The 19494-nt window shown below is 39.9% G+C and overlaps 1 long non-coding RNA gene across 1 annotated transcript in view; it reads right to left on the minus strand.

Moving 5' to 3' along the window:
* The window catches only part of LOC148147299 (uncharacterized), a 32156-nt gene extending 26059 nt beyond the window's left edge, over positions 1–6097 (minus strand). Inside the window, exon 1 of the long non-coding RNA XR_015759930.1 lies at positions 6044–6097. This is a non-coding gene — a long non-coding RNA (uncharacterized LOC148147299). The remainder of the gene's footprint in view (positions 1–6043) is intronic.
* Between the last annotated feature and the right edge of the window lie 13397 nt (positions 6098–19494).

A 19494-nucleotide genomic window follows, 5' to 3' on the forward strand; every position in this document is an offset into this window, starting at 1 on the left:
CACACACACACACACACACACACACACACACACACACACACACACACACACACACACACACATATAAACAGACACGCACACAGAAATTCACACATACCCTTACAGACACACCCACTCCCACACTCACAATGCATCCTCTCACAGACTTAGACCACTCTACACTCGCACACACATATACACTCTCTCTCACAGACACTCACGACCCCCCACCCCAGACACACAGACACCTTCCTACAGACACACACACTCACACATGCACCCCCTCACAGACTTAAGATACTCTACACTCACATACACACACATATACACTCTTTCTCATACTCACAACCCCCCACCCAGACAGACAAAGACACACATACAGACACAAAAACCCACATGCATACATATACATGTACATTTGTGGGGTGAATTTGTGCTTGCAGAGTTACATTGTACTTTGCTCAAAAACTGCATGAATTTATGTAAGACTCTGTTATCTCACTTTTTAGATTAGAATCAATCTAAACATTATGGCACAGACAGAGAACACAGGGGGCTAACACCTTCAACATATTGTCTGGCTAACACCAATTGTGACAGTTAACCTGAGAATGTAAGTTCTAAAAAAAAGTTTTGTGATTTACACATGAAAGAAGTGAAACTATCATGGTATTTGAACAGATGAAAGACTCAACAAACAATCAAGGTATTTTTCAATGTATAATTTCAGTTACATCACACTGTAAATTTTTGCTATAAATTCTGTGCCTTACAATTGTGTCCTCCACAACCACCTGATGAAGGAGCGGTGCTCCTAAAGCTAGTGCTTCCAATTAAACCTGTTGGACTATAACCTGGCATTCCTATATGTTTTCCACATTGATGAGAGCATGTACCAATAGTGGAAGTGTGCTGATCCAGTGGACTACTTTGTACTGGATATTGCAGAGCTTCTTAAGTGTTGTTGGATAGGCACTTATGCAGCAAATGATGATTATTCCATCATACTTCTGATGTGATTTATAGACAATAGTAGAAAGGTATTAGGAGTCAGGAAGTGTGTTACTTCAGAATAGCCATCCTCAATCTGATCATGCAACTGCAGTATTTATATGATTGGTTTGATGAAGTTTCTCATGCCCGGCTTCTGGATAATGTCCTACATAGAATCATAAAATCACACAGCACAGAGGAGGTGCTTTGGCCCATCGAGTCTATACAGCCAAAACTACATTAAATCTATACTCGTCCTACTTTCTAGCACTTGGCCCTTAGCCTTGAATATTATGATATTTCAAATGCTCATCCAAGTACTTTTTAAAGGTTGTGAGGTTACCCATCTCTACTGCTCTCCCAGCAGTGCATTCCAGACCCTGACCACTCTCGAGTGAAAAGAGTTTTCCTCAACTCCCCGCTAAACCTTAGCCTTTCACCTTAAAAGTGTGTTCCCTTGTTCTTGACCTTCCAACTAAGGGGAACAGCTACTTCCTATCCATCCTGTTCATGCCCCTCATAAGTTAATACACCTCAATCAGGATCCCCTTCAACCTTTGTTGCTTCACAGAAAGCAACCCAAGGCTATCCCGCATCCCTTCGTAGCTAAACTGCTCCAACCCAAACAACATTCTGATGAATCTTTTCTGCATTTCCTCCACTGCAATCACATTCTTCATATAGTGTGGTGCATAGGACTGCACAGAGTACTCCAGCTGTGGCCTCATCAAACTCTGTGCAGCTCCAACTTAGTCTCCCTGCTCTTATAATCTATGCCTCAACTGATAAAGGCACAGTCCTGTATGTCTTCTTAAGTACCTTATTAACTTGTGCTATCATTTTCAGGGATTTGCAGACAGGCAGCACAAAATCCCTCTGTTCCTCTGGGCATCCTAGTGTCCTACCATTCATTGAACACTTCCTCATCTTGTTAATTCTTCCAAAGTGCATCACCTCACACTATCCGTGTTAAATTCCATTTGCCACAGATTTGAGCAATGCATTTTTATCCTCCAGCAACCTACCACCTCCCTCCTCACTGTCAATCACCCGACCAATTTTTGTGTTATCTGCAAGCTTACTTATCATCACTCTCATATTCTAGTTGTCTCTTTCTCAATTTTCAAAATTTTCTCATGAACACTATAATTTGTTTTTAGTTGTGGTGAGAACTCAGTGACAAACTTATGGGAAGGAAACCTTTACTTATAGTCACTTTCTTTTTTGCTATAAGATTGACTTCTTAACTGAGACTTGCATCTTGTGTAGAGAATGGGCAAATATATCTACGCATACCACAGAATTCTGAATGATGAAGGGCAACTATTCTACACACCAGACATTTGAGCCACATTGGTATCTTGCCATCATTGATGAGAAAATCCCATCTCACCTCAATCTTGAAGGAGCTCTTCCAGACTAATGTTGGTAGCACTGAATCAACCAATTATCTTCTAATCAGTAGCTTCCAGATATCTTCTTTGACTATGAAAAACCATTGCATTCTAGTTGGACAACTGTGTGGTTTTGGCTTGTTCATGACAAAAGCATTTGTCAATAGAAAATTGTTTATCAAGTGGATTTGCCATTGGAAAATTATCATCTCTGAAATGTAGCTCCACAGTACTTTAAGAAATGCATGACAGACATTACAATGTCATCCAGCAAAGTCTAAAATAATGAATAGGATGAGTGACAGTGTGAATAACCTCATCTCACTGCTTTTTTCAAGATTAAGAAGTTCAGTGTGTCTACCGTCTCTCATTAAAGTATTAACTCATTGGGTTGACTCCACAGCTGATGATATGGAATACTTCAGCAAACAAAAGAGCAATTTAGGATTTTTTTTACATTAAACATCCTTGCAGTTGAATGAAATTTAACAATTTCACTTCTCTGTTTGAACAGCTCTCTTTGCCTTGCAGTGGCTTGCATCAGAGTCTATCTTTGGGGCTATGAATCACTCCAAAACTGATTGAACACTAGTTTGAAGAACTCTCTTCCTTTTGGCAATTTCTTTCACAACGCTGCTTCGTGGATAAATAGATTTGTTTAAGGCTTCAAATTTTCATACAGGGAAATTATTAACAATGTCATCTATCATGGCATTTGCCCCATTAGAATTCAAATTTACCCAATACCTGACTTTGTGGTACAGTAGTTTTATTGTATAAAGCACCTTGACAACAGCCCTCATAGGTCAGAAGTATCAAACACATAGACTGGCCAATCAGGACGATGTACTTTGGAAAAAAGAACACAAGCATGGACTACTTTCTAAACGGTGAGAAAATTCGTAAAGCCAAAGTACAGAGGGATCTGGGAGTGCTAGTTGAGGATTCTCTAAAGGTAAACATGCAGGTCCGTGATTAAGAAAGTGAATGCAATGTTGTCAATTATCTCAAGAGAGTTGGAATATAAAAGCACCGTTGTGCTACTGAGACTTTAAAGCTCTGGTTAGGCCCCATTTGGAGTACTGTGTCCAGTTTTGGTCCCCAAACCTCAGGAAAGACATACTGGCACTGGAGCATGTCCAGCGGAGATTCACACAGATGATCCCTGGAATGGTAGGTCTAACATATGAGGAACGGCTGAGGATCCTGGGATTGTATTATTGGAGTTTAGAAGATTAAGGAGAGATCTAATAGAAACTTACAAGATAATACATGGCTTGGAGAGGATGGATGCTAGTAAATTGTTTCCGTTAGGTGAGGAGACTAGGACCCGTGGACACAGCCTTAGAATTAGAGGGGGTAAATTCAGAACAGAAATGCGGAGACATTTCTTCAGACAGAGAGTGGTGGGCCTGTGGAATTCGTTGCTGCAGAGTGCAGAGGAGGCTGGGACACTAAATGTCTTCAAGGCAGAAATTGATAAATTCTTGATGTCACAAGGAATTAAGGGCTACGGGGAGAATGCGGGTAAGTGGAGTTGAAATGCCCATCAGCCATGATTGAATGGCGGAGTGGACTCGATGGGCTGAATGGCCTTACTTCCGCTCCAAGTCTTATGGTCTTATGGTCTTAAAATGTGTGAGGGTCATTTTCTTGATAAGTAGCCTGAATGGCCTCCTTCCATGCTGTAAATTTCTATGATTCAATGTATGTAGCTAGCTTGTTTTATATCATATGTTTAGGAAAACAATTGCAGTTTGATATAAAGGTTAACAAACAGTGTGTATGATTGTAATGCCATCAGGACAGGATATTTTAGGGTAGTAGTTCAGTATATAGGAAATTGACTTGGATGGCCACAGTTACAATTATGTCACTGTGGAAGGTGGGAGGAACTCTAAGGAAAGTTACAGTCACTGGAGAAATGATATTGAGTACATTCTTGGAGCTGTGGGTTGGTAAGTGCCTGGTTCTGATGGACTTTAGCCTAAACTGTTCAAAGAGTGGTTGGTGAGGCAGTTGAGAGTTAGTTTTAATTTTCCAAGCTCCCTTGATTCAGGGATGGTTACATTAGATGGGGGGATTGCAAACATAACTTTGTTATTCAAAACGGGAAGGAGATGGAAAACAGAAATTGTGGGCCAATAAGCTTAAAATCTGCCATAGGGAAAACATTAGAAGTTATTATTAAACAGTTGATAGAAGGAGACTAGTTCTAAGTAATCTGTTATGGACCAGACAAAACCCTCTCAAAGTATCCTGAAGATAGTCTAGACCAATTTTTTCTTATTTTAAAGATAAATGTAAGTGTTGCATTCCAGGTGCAACTTGATTAGTCAAACTACTAGATTTAAAGCAAAACAGACTTTATTCATCTACTACAGTTAAAATACAACTAAACAAAGAAGGAAATGGAATAACTCAACTCCACTGGAAAACTTAATAGAATAATAGATACTGTAATTATTACTAATTAACTGTCGTAATATAGTAACATCCCATAAATACATTCTCAGCAAAGGCAAATTCAGAAAACAGATTTTCTCACATGCAACTCCAGTACTCTAGGAGGAAAAACATCAAGAGAAAACTCGGAGAGAGTGTAGCAGCTGAGAGAGATTTACCGCAACTGCCAGCCCAACTGAGATCACACCAACAATTGCTGAATGCTAAACCTAAAAATCCTGGTTCTTTGGGTGGGAGCTTGACCATACCCGTTCAGGCTGCTTCTATTGTTCCAACTTAAATCAAAGCTACACAAGTTGTTTGCCTTCTCATTAACAGCTCAGTATGTTTATCTTAAAACTTCTCTTAAAAAAAGGATAAAATAACCTCTTAAAGCCACAACATCATCACAAATCAGGCAGGGTCAACATGCGTCTGTGAACAGAAAATCATGTTTGACCAATCTATTGGAGATCTTTGAAGATGCAATATATGCTGTAGAAATGAGAATGTGGGTGAATCTACTGTACATAGCTTTGCAAAAAATATTTGATAAAGTACCACATCAAAGACTATTAGAATTATTGGGTAGTGAGGAGCATATTGGTGTAGATTGACTGGCTAACAGAAAGCAGACAGTGGATGCAAATAGGCCTTTCTAATGGTAGCAAGGTGTAACAAATGGTGTGCCATAATGATTTGTGCTGGAACCTCAACAGTTTATTATTTCTACAATGGCGTAGATGAAGGGATGAAAGGTATGCTTACAATATTGACAAAATAAAGATAATTGCATCAAGATATAGATCGTTTAAGTGAGTTGGCTGTTTAAAAACATGAGGTTGTCTATTTTAGTAGGAAGAATTAAGAAAAACATATTGTCTAAACGAATGTCATCAATTATCCATGAGGGAAATTGTGCACAAAAGTAGGAAAGTTATACTTCATTTATACAAGGCACTGGTGACACAACGTCTGGAGTGCTGTGTACACTTTTTTGTTTATTGACACATGCAATATGTATTTCACTGGCTGATTAGCATTTGTTGCCCTTCCCTAGTTGCCCTTGAAAAGGTGCTGGCGTGCTGTAAGTAGACTCACAATGCCCTTAGGGAGGAAATTCCAGAAGTTGACCCAGTGACACAATGAATGGTGATCTGTATCGAAGTCTGGATAGTGAACAGCTTGGAGGGGAACTTGCAGGTGGTGGTGTTCCCATTGTACCTACTGACCTTGAACATCTAGTTAGAAGTGGCCGTGGGTTTGGTAAGTGTAGTCTCAGGAGCCTTGTTGAATTTCTTCAATGCATCAGACAATGACAGAAATCTGTAAATAAAGTAAAGCAATTATTTTGTTGTTGATTTCTTGATATTATGTGAGTTCACCTACCATCTGCACATCTCCCATTGCGCAAAACCTTTGTTTTAACTAACCAGGATTATCCTCGTGAAAACGACCTGCTTTCCAGCTTCCCTTGCTGCTCCATACCAGCCTGTGACCACATAAGGAATATTGAAAACTGATTATCCAAGAACCTAATCCCAAAGATTATTTTTTATGTAATTAGGGGGCTATGTGTTTTTGTTAGTACTGATTGTATCATTACATTAATGAGATCAAAGCTAAAGATCCAAGGGGTAAAAAGGAACTTCTCATTTTAAAATTAATTTCTCTCACCTCCCACAGCAGTTCACATACAATGAAATGCAGTGCTTGCTTTTATGTAATCAAATGTGGCAATTATACTGTGTGCAGGGAGTTCCTTATCGCATATTGTAGAACCTCCATTTAACATATATTAATGAGGCTCTTACCACAACCCACAAAAATAGTAAGGTTATTCTGAAGGTGGTATGAAGCAGTGAATAGAAGGAGCAAATTTTACTATTTTGTCAGTTTCTGCTGGACAAAGAGTGGTAGGTTCTTCCTATAGTCATCTGACCACCAGCCAAATCAAGAAACCACATTCAGAATAAGACTAAGTTTTAATTTCATTCAAGAAATGTGTGGGCATCACTGGCTAGGTGAAAATTTAGTGCTCATTCCTAATTGCCTTTGAGAATGATGCATGTGGCTGCCTTCTTGAACCATCACAGTTCATGTGGTATGGGAACACTCACTCTGCCTTGGGCAGGGAGATGTTAGATATTGATGTAGCAATTGCGAATGAATGGCTATATATTTCCAAGTGATGATGCTATATGGCTTGAAACGGTATTTTCTTGTAGTGGTGTTCCCAAGTATCTGCCCGTCTTGTTCTTCAAGATTTTATAAGTTGCAGGTTTGGAAGTTCTGTCTAATGAGCCTTGGTGAGCTGTTGCAGTTCATCTTGTAAATTCTACTCATTTTTGCCACATTGCATCCTGATAGAGGAAGTAAATATTGAAGGTGGTAGATGGAATGCCAGTCAAACAAGCTACTTTGTCCTGGATGGTGTCAAGTTACTTGCATATAGTTGGAGGTGCACTCATCCAGGCACATGGATATTATTCCAGCAAACTCCTGACTTGTGTTTTGTAGATGGTAGACACGATTTGTAGAGTTAGAAGATGGTTATTGTTACAGAATCCCTAGCTTCTATGCTTGTACCCATAGTATCTATTGTGTGGTACTTGCGTAGCATGACTTTTACTTGTCTCCATCAGTCCAGATCTCAATATTGTCACAATCTAGCTGTATTTGAACAAGGCTTGCTTCAGTATGTGAGGAGCCACAAATAGTGCTGGTAATATTGCAATCATCAGTGAGCATCCCTACTTCTGCCTTCATGATGGACAAACAGTCGGTGATAAAGTTGGGCTTAAGACACTAACCCTAAGAAACTCCCAAAGAGATACCTTGGGGTAGAGATGACTGACCTCCAAAACCACAACTATCTTACTTTATGTTAGGCATAACTCCAACCAGGTAATCATCTCATGAATTTCACTACAGCAAGCATAAATATATAAGAGCACATCTATTTACACACACATATTTCAGTTATCTCGAAGAAGCAAGAGCACTCGATCCAAATGTGGTTGGTCAGAGTTTACAGTCACATTTGATTCTAAGTAGCGTTGTTATGTTATCACTAGACTGGCAATCTAAAAAATCCTGACCTTTGCTCTGAGAACATGGGTTTGAATCCTACTACAGCAGATGGTGAAATTTGAATTTGAGTAATTAATTAAATAAGTTATATTAATGATGATCATGATGTTGTTATACAAGCAGGAAGTGCTGGAAACACTCAGCTGGAAACACTGGCAACATCTGTGGAGGGAGGAACAGAATTAACTCTTTGAGTCCAATAATTCTTTGTCTCCAGCACTTTTTGTTTTTATTTCAGATCTCCAGCATCCGCAGTATTTTATTTTTTATATGATATCATTGTTGCTTATTTTAAAAGCCCATTGACAGTCCTAACATCCAGACCCACAACAGTTTGATTGCCTGTTCCTCTCTGAAATGGACCAGCAATACCCATGAATAACTGCTACACAGTCTAAGAAAAGGAATGAAATCAGTGAGACTACCTGACAATGACCTAGGCACTAGTAACAACAATAGCAATCCCAGCCCTGTCAATCTTGCAAATTCCTGTTTACTAACATCAGGGCACCTACACCAAAATTGGGGGATGTTGTCCCACTGACTAAAGTAACAAAGTAAAATAACAGACTAAACCTGACATAATTCTACAATGTCCCAGATCCCACTATCACTGAAACTGAGAATGCAGTGGCGTACTGCCAGAAGAGAATTAGCTTGGGGGCCCTCAACATTGTCTGGAGTAAGGCCCGTTGCATCAGGTCAAACAAGTGCAAGGAAATCTCCTGCTGACCCCCATTCGGCTGACAAATCAGTACCCCTTTATGTTGAACACTGATTTGAAGAATCATTGAGGGTGGCAAGGGGACAGAATGTACTCAGAATATGGGATTGAAATGTCCCTCACTCAGACTGGGTTGGTAGCATGACAACAGATTGGTTAAGTCCTAAAGGATATTGACTAGGACATCTTGATACTCTATGAGTGAAAGGTTCATTTCTCATTATATAGTTGAAGTGGAATATTTTCTAAAATACCCAGCATTTTATAGTATATTGCATTTAATTAGCTGCAGTTTATTTTTCTTTATTTCTTAAGAAAGTACATATTAATTGTGTATTCACCTAAATGGATTTTACTGTAATATTTCCATTATTGTTAAACCTTGTGTAAATGTAAACTGCATGTTATGATAAATATATTAGCTGTAAATGACATTAACTGTTTTTCCTCAGAGTTAGGGGGAAAAAAAGATTATACAGCCATTAAAGTTACAATGTAATCTAAATTACACAGCTTGCAGATACAAAGCTTGTTATCAAGGTCTTGGATTTTGCTCTATGAAGCTTTGGTTTCAGTGTCTAAGCAGAAAAGCACAGTTGCATAATAACATCACAAACGCTTATGTAGAGCTTACATTAATGCCCTTCTGAACTCATTTCTTAAATTTCATAATTTCCACTAAGTGTTGGTGTGATGTGGTGCAATCTGAAGTCAACCTTTATGTGTAATCTCAACCACACAATATAAGGATTTAATGAAATATTATATTTGAAACTTCATTAGAAAAGCAGTTCATGTGCAAATATATTTATATCTTCTATGCAAAATTGTTGGTTCTGATTTTCATTCCAATGTCAGGTATGTAAAGTTGAAGAAACAAAGACTCCACAAACCTAACCTTTAAAAATGGCTACGCTTACTTCCGCTTTTCAAACTGGGAAAGACAGGTTGGACTGAGGGTTGGGCAGAGAAAACAGGGGGGAGCCTAAGAGGCGGCCAGTTCCCAAAGCAGGTAGGGCAGGAAGTCTGCCTTGGAGCTTAGGCACAGTGTATTCAAAATTTAAAAATAAATATTGGAATAAATCATCAATTTTGCTATCATTCTTCATATCCCATCCATGCCAATCTATGCTGTATACTACTCCCCGATGCTATTCATACTCTCTGTTCCAAGCCAGTTGGCTAACTATCCATCACATGATCCCTCAGACACCTACACCAGCCTATGCCTATTAATCTTTGTCCTGTGATACCTCATATTATATATTACCCTAATTATTCCACTTTTATGCATTTTATAGCCTCAGAGCCAACTCAGTATGAACTGTAACCCCCACTTTCCCTTTCCATTCCAACCAACCTATCATCCTGCATGGACACAACAGAGGAGGCTAGATATTTTTAATCAACCAGCTCAGAGATTTTATTGCACATCTCTGAAACAGGTGGGATTCAAATCTGGGCCTCCTGGCTCAGAGTTAGGGACACTACCACTGTGCCACAAGAGTTCACCTACTGCAAAATAAAGTTATGTTTATAGATGGTGTCTCGATTGAAAAGAATATACTAAACGTTAATGAAAACAAACAGGTTACTTAACTGCCATATATAAAAAGCATTTCAAGTACGAAAGCTAGAAATTAAAAGCTTAATTCCTCTTATCAACAGACATTTGCATTCAATAAGCAGTTAGAGTTATCCATCAATAGACACACCACTGTGAAAATGACAGTTTGGGAAATCAGTCTTCTTGCAGAAATCCTATCATGGTTTTATGTGAAGTGTAGTCTGAAATACCTAACATTTAGCGGGTTTTGAGAAGATTTGCAGCTCAGGTTGAGGTTCTGGATGTAGGTTTGTTTGCTAAGCTGGGAGGTTCATTTCCAGATGTTTCTTAGCAGAGGCAGTAATGCAAAGACTCAAACAAACAGCTCTGCCAACCATCCAACCCAAGCTTTGGGTCCGCTACGTGGATGACACCTTTGTCATCACTAAACAAAACCTTCAAGACCATCAATAATACCCTCATTGCCATAAAATTCACTGAAGAGGAGGAAAACAACAACAAACTGCCATTCCTAGATGTCACAGTAGAGCGAACAGCCAATGGGCAACTTCAAACCAGCGCCTACAGGAAAACAACACATACGAACCAAATATTGAACTACAGAAGCAATCATCCCAACAACCACAAACAACGCTGCATCAGAACATTATTTCAATGAGCCAACACACACTGCAGCACAGAGGAACTATGCAGAGCAGAGGAATTATGCAGAGCAGAGGAAAATCACCTATACCATGTATTCAAAAAGAATGGGTACTTAATGAACACAGTCTGCCGATTTCTCAGCAACAAACCCAAACAAGCAGACAAAAAACGTCCAGAAACCCTAGCCACTCTCCCCTACATCAAAGACATCTCAGAAATGACTGTCAGACTACTCAGATCCCTTGGCATTATGGTAAACCACAAACTCACCAACACACTAAAACAACAGCTAATGAACTTGAAAGACCCTATATGGACAACAAGCAAAACTAATATCATTTACAAAATACTGTGCAAGGTCTGTAACAAACACTACATTGGACAAATAGGCAAAAAACTAGCCACCAGGATACATGAACACCAACGAGCCACAAAACGACATGACCCCCTCTCACTCGTATCCTTACATACAGATAAGAAAGGACACCACTTCGACTGGGACAACACATCTATCTTAGGACAAGCCAAACAGAAACACGCATGAGAATTCCTAGAAGCATGGCATTCCAACCGGAACTCTATGAACAAACACATCGAGTTAGACCCCATTTACCACCCCCTGAGAGAAAAAGAACAGGAAATGACATCACCACCGGAAATGACATCATCACATGAAATAACATCACCCAAACATATACATAGAAAGCAGGAATCGTGTACACTGCTTCGCTGAGGCCTACTGAAGATGTTACCTAGTAGGGTGATGAAACATGTGGAAATGAACCTCCCAGCTCAGCGAGCAAACCTACATCCAGAACTTAGCACTGTTCTTTTTACTCCATGTTTTCTTTGGACTGTTTCCTGACAACATTGCTAATTCCAAAGTATCTGTGTACTTTTCACACACAAAATTGCTCTTTAACAATTCCACAGAGTGCCTTACCTCCACCAAAGTTGCTCTGGGACCAGATGCAAACATTTACATTACACTTCCAAATAGAAAGAAATATGAAACATTCTTCAATCCCTCTACCTGCACACCCTACTCACTCCCCTTCATCCCCATAAATTCCCCACACTCCACCCATGCCAAACGCACAACATCATGCTGTCCACTCATCCCACTAGGCCCCTCATATAACCCTCTTCTCACTTGACTCTTCCACTTTTCACTCACCATCAGACCCATAAGCGTCCACGTATAGAAGAGTAAAACAGTGTTTCATTTCTTAAATTTCAGTACTGCAGCATGTACTCAAATTCAAAATGCAGTCTGATTTGTAATGTTGTTAACATTTCTTGAACGACCACCACATGTAGACATTGTTGTGTGTTGATACTTGTTCACACTCCTCAGTACTTTTGGACACTTCTGACAGGTCATGTCAACAATACATGTTGACCCTTCTTGACTATTATCAATTTTTCAAAGGTCAACATTTGTTAACAGGGAAAGTTTGGAAGCTATAAATATACATCCATCCTGGGGACTTGGTAATAGAGCACATGAGCAGAATAAGCATGAAAGTCTTAGAATGAAGGTTCTTTATTTTGCTACTTCTTAGCAACTGATATAAGTTCAGTTTTGGCAGTTTCAAAGCAATAGATCATGCTTCTTAAGATAGGGTCTGTGGACCACTGGAGGTTTATAGAAAAATAAGTGAGGCAGGAGTTGAGTGCAGGCACCACATTTGCAGTGCAAAGTAGACTGTCTCTCTCACCTAAGAGTAGAGCATGATGGGAGAGACAAATTCTGTAATAAGAAGCATAATAGCATAAGTAATAAAAGTAGGAAGAAACCATTCAGCCCCTTGAGTCTGCTTCATCTTTTAATACAATCATGGCTGACCTTATGCCTCAGCTATACCTTTTTGGCCTGTCCTCTCATATCCTGTCTCCCTTAATGTCTAAAAAAAATTATCAAACTTAACAACTGGGAATATAAAACTCTCTGTAGTAGAGTTTTCCAAATGCTCACTGCCCTTTAATCGAAGATGTCTCTGCCCATCTTAGTCCTAAATACTGATATATAGATTACCTTGCAAGGTGATCTCAAGCAGTTCTAACCATAGAAAGTCCAGCTTTGAAATGTATAATGTCAGCATTTGGTTAGCAGCAGTCTGGGCAGACTGGCTGACAGCAGTACCAAGGGCATTAACAAAATGGCAATAATTGGTGGACAAATATTGTCAGCTAGAGTGCTGACTGGTCCACAAAGCCACTGCCCCAACCTCTCCGGGGCAAAGTTTCAGCAATTTTGACAATTTGCTAAAGGACAGATTGCTGGACTGTAATGACTCCCTCGTATACCCCTTTGGATACTGCTATCCCATATCATTAGTGGCAGCAATCTGAATTGGAAGGGTGGCAAGCTGGGCTTGCAGAGATTCATTCTGAGCCTTCATTACAGCGCTAAGACATGGGGTGCCTTTTGCTGGGACTGCAGAGGAAGCTGTGACATCACACATCAGAATTGTGGCCAGATCCACAAACACAGAAACAAAATCAGCTATACACACTGGAAAACATTTATTCCAAGTTTTTCCTTACGTAAAGTTGGTACTGAAAATTTCCATCTTCCATGATGCTGACCACAAACCTTCCCGCAGTCCTGGTAATGCACAAAACATTTCATTGTGCACATCAATCAGCCTTTTTCAGTCAGCTGCCCCATTGAAGTCTTCATCTAAGTCTTCTACTGCAAAACCTGTGGCCAATCTTGTCTTTAGAGAGCTGGTACCTTCATTACTGTTTCAACCCTGATTTCAGGCTGCCTATGTTTGCTATCTTTCGATGTTCGGATCCCATCTCAATGCTTTCCCCCAAATTATACAGAAGGCTGAAATTTCCCTTTATTTTCCCCCAAAGTGTGTTTGAGTGAGATGCACCATGACTCAAACTGACTTCAATCTCCATCTCACTCATCATGTTACTGTCCTCTTTAGTTACTCTCTCATGGAACTGTCCATCAGGAGAAGAAGAAATAGTAACCATTGCAATGACTTGGTGATGTTCACATTGCTGGCACTATAATTAAACACTAGCTGGGAGCGTGGAAGCAATATCCTAAAGGAACTAACCAGAAAAGTCAAGTTAGTTCCTTACTTTGTGGACAAAGAACTCTGAAGTGCTGGAGAATAGAATGATGGAGAGGAGGGCCCTCTTCTTTCCTGCTGACTAGCAAAGAAGGTCCTACAACTAGACTTAGCCAGCCTTTGTCCTACTAGATGTTAGTGGCATGGGTTTAGAAGAGTCATGGGTCTAAGCACTCTTGAAGAATTTCCACAGTGTGTCTTGTAGATGGTACACACTGCTGCTACAGTTCATCGTTAGTGGAGGAAGTGAATGTTATCATGGTGCCAGTCAAGTGCCAATCATGTCCTTGCCTGATGCAATTCAATGTGAAGATGTTGCAACTCTGAAGTGTTGTTTTCCAGTATGTGATGATGCTGCTCCTTTGAGAAGGCTATGGTGTCTTTGCTTTTTTTTTCAGAGAGGTCATAAAAGCAGCAATTCTGGGAGGTCTAGGTTTGAAGGGTTTTAGGGCCAATTTGATTATTATGAACAGATATTGCCTCAGGCAAAAGGCTTTCAAGTTTTAAAAGAAACACTTATACAATGAAAGGGGAATGGCTAGTTCTTCCAACTCAGCTTTTCACTAGTTGCACTAGTGTTTCATTCAATAATGTTGTAAATAAGTGCCATCTCAGTGCTTGGGAGCTTCCTGTAAAGCGCTTCTGTGATGTTTCCTCCGCAGGAAATGCCGAGCACTGAGGTCTCAAGCACTGAGGATGTCACCTAGACAGGGGAGGAAATGTCTGCAACACAAATTCCCAGCTCGGCGAACAGAACCACAACAACAAGCACCCGAGCTACAAATCTTCTCACAAACTTTGATCCTGTAAATAAATTCTACTTTGTTTAAAACTAAGTGGTTGGGTCAACTGCATCACCCCTGGAATATCCAGTTTATACCTGCCTAAACCAACTAGAAAATTTAGGGTTGGGCTACTTTCTTGAAATGTTTTGAGGGGTCTGACCTGATCCATAACAGACTGGGGGATTTGGTTTGTAGTACCAAATTTGAATTAGGGTTGTTGGACTCAAAGGCAGCGAGTGGTAAGTGTTAGTATCTTTTGTTCCGGGTGTTGAATTTGGCTGGCTTAAACAGCGGTTGGAATAGCATGGCTCTTTCAGTCACTACGAGTTTTCTGGGGGTGGAAGAAGTGACCTGCGGGGTTTTGCAAAAGGTGATTAAGGCCATGCTGCTGGAATTAGCAGACAAGCTGAGGTTGGAGCTGTCTCCTTTCATGAGGAAAGGAGAGATAGTTAACAGCAACAGCTCAGTATTTAAATTTGCTGGATACGCCATCAGAATCTTTAGACTCAAGTGTAGCAGAAAGAAATGTTTGGCAACTTCAAAACCCTACAACTACTGAAAGCTGAACTAAAACCCTGGTTCTGTGGGAGCCTGACTCTATCCATTTATGCTGCTTCTATTGTTCCAACTTTAAAAAAGAAACCCCAAGATCTCACAAGCTGTTTACTTTATTGGCTTGGAACAGAACACTGTTCTTCATAAAAAACAGACAAAATATACCTCTTAAAGCCATAGTATCATCATGATATCAGTTCTTTCCTATCTCAGTCCAAAATTTCATAAAGCATAAAAATGAAAAGACACAGTCTTTGCACAAAGTCTAAATTATTGTATGATAGCAATTAGGTACAGGTTGTATTTGTTCTTTAGACATTGATACCACATAATGGTGAAACTTCTGGCTATAGATCTGCATTCCATGAGATCCTATGAAGTTCAGTCTTATCCACACTTAAGCAAGTAAGACGTTATTGGATTAGATGGAGTTTAATGCAGCCTCCAATAAAAATCTTTTCAAATCATTGCCTTAGACAAAGTATGCATTCATTCTCCAGCATGCTTAGTGCTGCCTACATGTACAATCCTGATAAAAACTGATCATCTTGTTGGTCTAGTAGTATAATTCTTGCTTCAGGTCATGCAGTGAATGACTACGCAAAAGGTCCTGGATACAAATCCCTGGCAAGTCCTTATTTGAAGGAGGGTCTCGGGCACTGAGGTAGCATGTGTTCCTTTGTTCAAATCCCATCAGCCCCAGGTATATACCATAATGTGCCCCGTCAGTTTGATCAAGAATGTCTACAAACTATTAATTAGTACCCAAGTTAACTTGTATCACAATTCCTATGCCAATTTTTTGGGCTGTCAAATTTAAGTCCCAACTTATTTCTCCTTGCTTATAAAAAAAGATGAAAAAAAATTTGGGTACTGCCTGTCATTGTACTGTAAAAACAGTGTTTTTTTTTTCAGAAATGGGAAAAGAACCAGTTTAGAAGTCAAGGATTGTTACAGATTGCTGCATTTTTTGAAAAAGCAAATAACTCTCATTGAGGTGCTGTTTACACAACTGTTTATTCAAACTGTATGGATGTGAGGGAAGGCTTGCAGATGAGCTGGAGCAAAGGCGTGAGTACAAATGGAGCTTTGGCTGGTAATTAGTAGCTGATTGATCTGTTACTGATGACAAAGGCCTAATGCCTATGTCATTGGCTCCCTTGCAGCAGAACAGCCTGAAGGTGTGAAGAACATTTTAAGAAGCTATCAGGTCTGATCTAGAGCAGGAACTGTGTTTTGTTTCTGCAGTAAAGATCACATCATGCCTGAAGAAAACCAATTTATTTTTTGCCCAACAGTTGCTGTGAACTATGGCTATCAATGAATAATCCAGAGACATTACAAGTGTGAACCAGCCATCCTGTATCTTCTGCAAGCAAGTGAATATATCTGGAAAAGGGAAATCAAGGAACAGCAAATCTTCACAAGCCAAAAGGACCATTTGAGTGAACCCTGTGAACAGGGACCATTGAACTGCCTTCCCAGTCTTTCTCTCTGCCCATCATACCCATGATTTTTTTGCTGTCTCTTTTTTGTGTATGTTCTTTGAGAGGGTGTTTATAAGAAGGTTAGAATTTTAAACTAGTCGAGTTATATGCCAATGGTTCATAATGGTTTATATGTGATTAGAGTTGACTTATTTGTAATAAATAGTCATTCTTGTAAGCACAGAAACATTGTCTAAGCTTTCTGATAACCATATCTAAAATACAGTTAAATTGTGGAATTATGCATACATTATGAAATCGTTAACTTTAGTGATAACTCTAGGAATAATGCAGAACATTATCCTGGTGAAACACAATCATATATATTCTTAAACACAGAGGCAGCATGGTGGCTCAGTGGTTAGCACTGCTGTCTCACAGCACCAGGGTCCCAGGTTCGATTCCAGCTTCAGGTGACTGTGTAGAGTTTGCATGTTCTCCCCGTGTCTGCGTGGGTTTCGTCTGGGTGCTCTGGATTCCTCCCACAGTCCAAAGATGTGAAGATCAGGCAAATTGGCCATGCTAAATTGCCCATAGTGTTAGGTGCATCATTCAGAGGGAAATGGGTCTGGGTGGGTTACTCTTCGGAGGCTCAGTGTGAACTTGTTGGGCCGAAGGGCCTGTTTCCACACTGTAGGGAATCTAATCACTAATGAACACTCAACATTGTAGGACATTTGTATATGTAACATACCATACAATTTGCTGAAGATTTGAATAAATTGCTACAGAATGGTTGATATGCATATCCCCCTTTTTTCATTAAGCTCAATATCTTTGAGATTCTCTATTACAAATAGTTTAGCAATTTCCTCTTAATGCTCTATAAGAAAATTGCACTGACAGCATCTGACATTCATTTCCTCCCTTTTCAAATTTTGCCTTTAAATGTAATGCCAATGTGGATAGGACAAGGCTTGAATTGTCCGCCTGGTTCATGGTAAAACTCTTACCTTGCAGTCAGAAGGATGTGTATTCAACCTATGTCTGGAGAATTTGATTATATAAGGCTTGACTGAAATTATTCCTGATGAAGGGCTTTTGCCCGAAACGTCGATTTTGCTGCTCGTCGGATGCTGCCTGAATTGCTGTGCTTTTCCAGCACCACTGATCCAGATCCTGAAATTATAATGTAGTCAATGGAATAGTGCATCGTCAGAGATGTTATCTTTTAGCTAGCATTTTAAAATGAAGACTTTTCTGCCCTTTCAAGAGAATGCAAAAGATTTATTGCTGCAGAGAGAAGAGGAATACTGATATTATCTGAAAACTAACACCTCCAAAACACATTCTCCATCACTTATTGATATTATGGGATCTTGTTCTGTACAAATTGTCTTCAAAATTTGTCTGAAAATGACAGATGCAGAAGAATTGTACTCAGACACAATCTGGAACCTCATGGTATGGAGTATAGGAAGGCATGCCAGGCCTAACTAAAAATGAAATGTCAGTCTGGAGAAGTGACAAAACAGAAACAAAAACAGAGATTGCTGGGAAAACTCAGCCGGTCTGGCAGCATCTGTGGAAAGCAAACAGAACCAATGTTTCGGGTCAAGTGACACTTTCTCAGAACTGGACAAAACAGGTGGCCAAAAAGAACCACTTGAATGCCAAACTGCTTAATTAGGAAGTGATCGGTCTGACTAAACTCTTCCACAATCAACTGATCCGATTCAGACATGGAATTCTGACACACCTAGACATGAATGATGGTGGACAATTAACAACACACTGGTGGAGGAAGCTCCACAAATATCCCCATTCTCAACAATGGAAGATCCCAATGCATCAGTGCAAAAGATAATACTGAAGCATTTGCAACAACCTTCAGCTAGAAGTGCCAAATGGATAATCCATCCGAGTGCCCAACATCAGAGATGCCAGATGCCAATCTTCAACCAATTCAATTAAGAAATCAGAAATGGTTGGGGGCACTGCAAAGGCTGTGGGCTTTGACAACATTCCTGCTTTTGTACTAAAGACATGCATTTCAGAATTTTCCATATTCCTAGCCAAGCTGTTCTTGTGCAGCTACAACACTGGCATCCACCTGATAATATGAACAATTGCACAGGTATGTTGCATACAGAAAAGGCAGAATAAATGTAACCTGATCAGTTACCTCGCCCATCAGTCTACTCTTGGTCATAGTGCTATCATGCACCACCTGCCCAGCAATAACCTGCTCAGTGACACCCAGTTTGTGTTCCACCAGGGCTATACAGATCCCAACCTCATTATAGCTTTATACATGGGCAAAAGAGCTAAAGTCCAGAGATGAGGTGAGAGTGATTGCCCTTGACACGAAGGCTGCATTTGACTGATTATGGCATCAAGAAAGCCTATCAAAACTAGAGTCACTGGGAAGTCACTGGAAAATCTACATTATTTGGAGTCATACCTGACACAAAGGAAGATGTTTGTGGTTGCTGGAGGTCAGTCATCTCAGCTCCAGGATATCTCTGCAGGAGTTCCTCAGGGTAGTGTCCTGGACCCAACCATCTTCAGCTTCTTCAACAATAACCTCCCCATCCATCATAAGGTCAGAAGAGGGGATGTTTGTCAATGTTTGCACAATGTTCAGCAACATTTGTGACTCCTCAGATACTGAGGCTGTCCATGTCCAAATGCATCAAGACTTGGACAATACCCAAAATTTGGCTTAAAAGTGGTAAACAACATGTATATGAAACAAGTATTAGGGAGTAACTATCTCCAATAAGACAAAA

Source organism: Chiloscyllium plagiosum, unplaced genomic scaffold (assembly GCF_037043375.1).
Source record: "Chiloscyllium plagiosum isolate Xiang-an unplaced genomic scaffold, Cpla_swu_hap1 HiC_scaffold_17, whole genome shotgun sequence".
Lineage (NCBI taxonomy): Eukaryota > Metazoa > Chordata > Chondrichthyes > Orectolobiformes > Hemiscylliidae > Chiloscyllium > Chiloscyllium plagiosum.